The following is a 7,568-nucleotide window of genomic DNA, read 5'->3' as shown; positions in this document are numbered from 1 at the left end:
GCAAGTTTGGCATTACGAAACTTAGGAAGAAGACTCTGAAATGTAGGAACTGATGTATTAATAAAACAGGAAAGGATCTTATAGTGAGTACTTTCTTATTCATCAAGAGCCTCATCAAACTCCTCTGTGGATTGCGTAGCAGTTTTGGTAGGTTTTGGTTTTGTTCCAGTGACAAAACGCCATAATCGCCGACCAATCAAAAAAACTGACATTTGTTGAGCCCATGCATTATAGTTGGAGCCATTCAAAACAATCTCGATGGGGCGAGCAACATCGGTGAAAGATGCCGCTAAAAAAAATGCAAGGACAATATTGGAAAATTTGAATCACAGTAAAGAGAGTAAGAACTCAGCAATTTCTTTTTTTTTTTTTCTTTTTTTTTTTTTTTTTTTGTTTACTAGTGTGCTTCTATTGGAGAGTAGGAATTTTTAAAAAAAATTGATTGGAAATTGGAGTCACAATAAAGAGAGAAGGGGCGCTTCTCTGGTGTCGGGAGAGTTGCAATGGAGCACAGCCGGCCGTGCATAGGGACCACCAGAAGGCGCAGCAATGGAACCGGTGCTGGAGGGACAAAGCCGACGAGACGACGCCGATAGACGAGAGAAGCAAGATCGCCGGAGAATCAAGAAGGACACAAGACTAAGACGGCTGAGAATGAAGAGTGGCGGTAGCAGAGTCCGCGAGACCACGACCACGACGAGTGCAGAGACGACGAACGGAGATGACGCCGGAGAAACAGAGACGACGCCGGAGAAGGAGACGACGAACCAAGAGACCACGAGCAGACCACGGCCACGACGAGTGCAGAGATGACGCTGGAGAAGGAGACGCGAGACGATGGAGAACTGAGACGACGTTGGAGAAGGAGAAACAGAGGCGAACGGCGAACTAAGAGACCACGAACAGACTACGACGTGCATGAGAGAGTGGCGACGATAATGACAGCACTGAGAAGCCAAGAGAACACCAAGAGGGAGCCAAAGGATTGACGAGGGGTGTCGGAAACCAGAATGAGAGCTGGAGCGACGGCGGCGGCGGAAAAAAAAAAAAACAAACAAAATTAAAGAACCCTAGGCTCTGATACCATGATAAAAGAGAAACTCTTAGTATTTCTTATTAACACTGTACAAGGCTTTATAGCTAAAGGAGGTAGGGTATACAAGGGTAACTTAGGAAATATACAAGGGTACAAGGGTAACTTAAGAAGTATACTAACACAAATAAAATGGAATCAAAAATTATATAATGAATATATAAGAAAAAAATATAAAGATGGAGCACTCTATTCTTGTGCACAAAGCTTGGTGAGAGCCTACCAATTTATGGTTTGAAAAATCATAATAACAATAATACTAAAACTAAAGATACCAAATACCATAGTTTTTTATTCTATTCAAGTCAATTTAAGTTATACTTTCTTCAAATATCTCCTTTTTAATCAAAGAAAAAAATGCATAAAGAAAAATGTATAAGTTGGCCTCCCTGCTCGGTGTATGTCTGGAGTTTTCTGTACATATTCCATTTGATCAATAAAATTATCATTTATCGATCAAAAAAAAAAAAGCATAAAGAACGATATTAGAAAATTGCAAAATTATCCCCTCCATCCCACTATATATAATTAAGTAGGCAAAAAATAGAGAGATTACATTATTACCATTAACCAATAAATGAGCAATGATGATGCCAAGAATATCATGACTGAAATGGTGGTTCTCAAATTCCCATAAAAGAGGAGCGAAATGATTAATTATTTTCTTTTACAGGCATAGCGCTCAAGATAGGCTAGCTGGGAAGGCTTCGATTCATGCCTCGTTCTTGCTTGCTCATAAAACTTTCCCCTTAGTCCTTGCTACTATTCTCTAAGTTAGATTCGAAGCAGCCGCTCATGCTATGATGTTCCTTGTAATTAAAACTTGGAATTTTTCATATTTGGGGTTTTAAATTTCAATCTTGAAAAACAGTAAAAAAGAGTATATATCAATTAGGAGAAGTGCTATCATTACAAAACAACAACAATAACAACAACAAGCCTTAAGCTTACATGAATTATTTCACGCTAATTCATCTAATCTAGAGTATTTTCCTTTATTAGATTAAGAGCTATTAAATTCTTTCTCACTATCTCATTCCAAGTTATTTTAGGCCTACCGCTACCCCTTTTCATGTCATAAACAATAACTAACTCACTCATCCTCACAAATGTTCTATTAGGCATGCATTTCCAATGCCCAGGCCATGTAAGTTGCCCCTCCCTCATCATATTTTCAACTGGTGTTATACCTAAATTATTGTATATATGTTCATTTCTTACTTTATCTTTTAATGTTAAACCACTCATCAACCTTAACATACACATCTCAGCAATTTTTATTTTTTGTACATGTTGTTTCTTAGTTGATCAACATTCTAAACCATAAAACATAGTTGGTCTTATAGTCGTCCTTCAAAACTTTCCTTTTAATTTTAAGAGTATTCTACAATCACACAACACGCCTAGCGCACTCCTTCATTTTAACCAACCTATCTTAATTTTATGTACTACATTTTCTTCAATTTCCCCTTCAACTTGCATAAATATATCCAAGGTATCTAAATCTATCAATGCTATATTAATCTTTTGATTATCCAACTGAATCTTCTCTCTATTGTTACTCCTTACATTACTGAAAATACATTTCATATATTTTGTATTTTTCCTACTATCTTAAACCCTTTGGACTCTAATAAGGCTCTCCAAAGTTCTAACTTAGTTTCAGGGCCAGCTCTACATTAAGGTCACTGAGTGCTTGACTAGGGCCCCAAAAATTTTAGGGCCTCTAATTTTTTTTTTTAATATAACAATATTAACATTATTTATGGAATTCACGTGTTTGGTGGGTAGAGTGCACATGTAGTGCAGCTAAAATTATTTGATGTACCTAAAAAATTTAATTTTAAATAAAAAAAATTTAACAAAATATTAAGAGCCCCTAATTAAATCATTCGTCTAGGAACTCATATTGTAAAGAGTCGCTCCTGCTTAGTTTCTACTCTGCTTCTACTATTATCAATCAACACGATATCATCTGCAAACAACATACACCAAGGGATCCCATTTTAAATATTCCTAGTCAGTTCATCAATTACTAATATAAAATGATAAGGACTCAAAGTAGAACCTTGACATACACCTATTGTGATTGGAAACTCTCTAAAATCTCCTCCTACAGTCCTAATGCTAGTCACTACTCTATCATACATATCCTTAATAATCTTCGTCTATCTACTGCAAACTTCATTCTTTTCTAATATCCACCAAAGAACTTCCCTAGGTACTTTATCATAAGCTTTCTCTAGGTCAATAAAAAACCATATGCAATTCCTTCTTTTTCCTAAACTTTTCTATTAAACTTCTTAAAAGATAAATAACTTCTATTTTTTATCTCCCAAGCGTAAAACCAAATTGATTTTCTAAAATCTTAATTTCTAATCTTATTCTATGTTTAATTACCCTTTCCCATAATTTCATCATATGACTCATAATTTTAATTCCACGACAGATATTATAATTTTGAATATCGCCTTTGTTTTTATACAAAGGTACTAACATGCTTTTCCTCCATTCTTCTGGCATTTTCTTGGTTTTTATAATAGTGTTGAATAAATTAGTTAACCAAATAATTCCATTATCCCTAAACATTTCCACACTTCCTACTCTTCGTTTTTTTAATGTCATCTTAACTTCAAGGACTCTAATTTTGCAGATAAATCTCCTATTTTTTAGTTTTCATCTCAATTGTCACTTCCAGGTTCAATCTATCATTTTGATTTTCATTAAACAACTTATCAAAGTATCTCTGCCACCTCTCTCTTATCTCTTCTTCTCTAATTAAGATAGTTTCATTTTCGTCCTTTATATATTTTACATCACCTAAATCTTTGCATTTTCTTTCTCTAACTCCAGCAAGTTTATAAATGTTTTTTTCTCCTTCTTTTGTATCTAATTTAGTATATAGAGTATCATAAGCTCTATGTTTAGTTTCATTGATAGTCTTTCTTGCATTTTTTTTTTCTCGCTTCGTTATATTTTTCAAGATTTTCTATAATTGTACAATTTTTTCAAATTTTATACAATTTCTTTTTGTCTTAACAACCTTTTTAACTTCTTGATCCCACTGCCAACTTTCTTTACTACCCGAACATCTTCCGTTGGACTCACTTAAAACCTCTTTTGCTATCCTTATGATACAATTTGTCATTTTATTCCAAACAGTATTTGCATCAACCTTATCTCCTACTGTCTAATTACCCTCCTTGTTCATTTTATCTTTGAATTTTACTATTATCTCCTTTCAAGTTCCACCATCTAGTTCTTTTGTGCCTATTTATACTACTTCTATTTCATTTTTTAGTATGTGTAGCTAGTACTAAAACTTTATGTTGTATTGCTACTTTCACCCAAAATAACTTTACAATCCTTATAAGATGGACAATCCTCATTCTTAGTCAAGAAGAAATCTATTTGGCTTTTATTATACCTACTCTTGATAGTTACTAAATATTCTTCTCTTTTTATAAAGTAAGTATTCAATATAACCAAATCATAAGACATGACAAAATCTAAAATTATATCACCGGCCTCTTTTTTATCTCAATATCCATGGCCTCCATGTATCCTCTCATATTTTATATTATCCTTACAAATGAAACCATTCAAATCAACTCCTATGATTTTTTTGCTCAACCTATTTAGGGAGCATACTCACTAATGACATTCACTACCTCTTGAACTAAAGTTATCCTAATTTTAATGATTCTATCCCTTATTCTTTTAATAATGATACCCACCCCGCTTTTATGTTTCTCTTTACTAATGTATCAAAGTTTAAATCCTAATTTTTCAATTTCTCTAACTTTCTCTTCTACTCATTTCGTTTCCTAAAGGTAGATAAAGTTAATTTTTCTTCTAAACATTATTTTCACTAATTCAATACTTTTTTTCTGTAAGAGTCCCTTTATTTACTCTCCTTTTTAACTGACACGATCTACTCCCTTGATCTTGGTGAATTTGGTAAGAACTCGTAATAATAAAATCTGACAAAGTTTTATGTTGGCTGTCAACCACCTAACACAACCCTACTCCTTTATTCGAGCGTGGCGCCAACTACATGTACAAAGAAATTGCATCACATATGTAAAGTACACGTTTGTTTTTTTTTTTTTTTTTTTTTTATTTTTTGCAAACTTAATTCACATAGATAATTTTCTAAGTCACACCTTACAACTAATAAAAACCACATACACAATACAATGCATTAAAAAAATTTAAAACATACAATTTTGGGTGTAAATCCAAGCTAGACTAAAATTTAAAACCATGCAATAGTATTTATTGTATATTATAAAACTTGCAAATAAGAACACAAAAACACCAAAAGAAAAAGCCATATACTAAGCCTAAAAATAAAAATAAAAAAATCGAAGTCTCCACTACTAACCAAATATTGAAAAAATTATTAATAATCGTAATAAGAAAAGAAATAACAAGAGAGGAGAAGATCTCACCAGTAGCTATAACTAAAAAATATAACGACAAGCGCTTGAAAAATCCTACCGTAAGAACCTTTAACGTAAGAAACTTGATTGTGCAACTCAAATTCAACTTGGGCTTCCGATCAACTGGAAAATAAAAATAAAAATAACCCTCATGCTATGAATTTACTTAAAAATATACATATTTTTAAAAATTAAAATATAATTGTATAATAATTTAAGTACAATAGTTAATTAAATAAGAAAGAAAGCATGTATAGAACATTAAGATGGGCGAGCAAGAGTTTAGAAAGGGAGAAATGCTATCTAATCATATGAAATATATAATTTTTTTTTAAATCTAATATCTGTCGTTTATGATGTCTACTTATAAAAATTATTAGATAAATTTTATTAAAATGAACTGAAAACATATACTTATTCTATCACTAGCCAATCATTATAGCTTAAAACATGAGCACAAATATATGACAAAAATGCCAATTAGGTTTAGAAACGAGTACATTACATTATATATCATAACAAATTTATGCCAATAGAGCATCACAATTCAGTACCTTAGATCCATTTTATGTAAATTGAAAGAGAAGCACTTCAAGCATTTTGTGTGATCAATGAATATCATTTAAATCAAAAGAAGTGTCTATAATACAACTATAGGACCACATGAATCAATATGTTGAATAGTTAAGAATCAACATATCTAACACATAAATCCCTATATTTTCATCGACTCCAACTAATCAATTAAATTTGAATCCAAAATTGAAATTTGGGTCCAAAATCAACCATATCCATGCCTTAATAATATCAAACAACCTCTAATTTTAAATCAAAATATCAAATACCTAGACTTACACCGATGTTAAACATGAAACTTTAACCCTAACATCAGGTAATCCGGCTCCAGTTTAATTTAATTTCTAAACAAGGAAAAAACATGCAATTATAAACAACTTTAATTCGAATTCATTCTCGAGCTCAAATTCAAACTTCAAATACAACCAAACATGAAAACCTGACCAAATTTTAATTCAATTTGAACAAGGAAATCCAAGACAAATTTAAAAGCTTGAAACTTAACTCCAAATTGTAATCCAAGATCAAATTCAGAAACCCGAACCAAGTTCTCATGGATTTCACAACTAAGGTCATGTAGCTATTCAAATCTTGCAACATAATCCTCTCTGTAGTAAAAATCTAACAAAAAATGCAAGAATAATGAAAAATATAAATGCATGCTTATCTTAGAGCCTATCATTAAACAAAGATGCATAAATGGAATGCTCCCAACTACGAACCCCCACTTTTTACCTCACCCTTGTGACCAATGGATACACCTTCGCCCCTTCAGCATGGCAAGCCCCGAGTATGATCTCAAGGGAGAGGACTCCAACCCCCGACCTCGCGTAAAGGCCAGAGCCCAATCATCCACTTAAGAATTTTAAAAACAATCCCTTTTTTTTTCTCCTGATTAAAGACAGAAGGTGCTCATTGATACAATGGTCTTGTTATGAAACAAGACGAAGTTAACATTTTCATTATTGTAAACATGAACTGGCCATTGAAAACCTATTCATAAGCAAACAATTTTTTAGTTAAAGTAAATTGAGTGTCTTCAAATTTATAAGAGTAATTGCCGAGATGGCATTTCTATGGCCAAATTTGGCAAATTACCAACTAAATTTTCAAGTTATTTTGGCAATGGTACGAATAATAATGCGAAATTAAAAATAATTAGGAAAGAAATTCGTTTGTGCAAATGTTTACATTATGTTAATGTGATTATTGAAAGTGACTCGCGAATTGTAATTGATTGGTTTCGAAAAGGTAAATGTATTTTGTGGTATCTTTAGGAATTTTGAGAAGAGCTCGTGGTAGAATTAGAAGAAGTGAATGTCATAGTGATGCATCAATATAGGGAAGGCAATAGTGCGACTAATTTTCTTACTAAATAAAGAGAAATGGAAAAAAAATGTAATTTACGAAGAACAATATCTTCTACCACGTTATCTGAAAGGTATCCTTCGGAT

The sequence above is a fragment of the Malania oleifera genome, chromosome 3, assembly GCF_029873635.1.
Source record: "Malania oleifera isolate guangnan ecotype guangnan chromosome 3, ASM2987363v1, whole genome shotgun sequence".
NCBI classification, from domain to species: Eukaryota; Viridiplantae; Streptophyta; class Magnoliopsida; order Santalales; family Ximeniaceae; genus Malania; species Malania oleifera.
Note: the sequence above shows the minus strand (reverse complement) of the source record.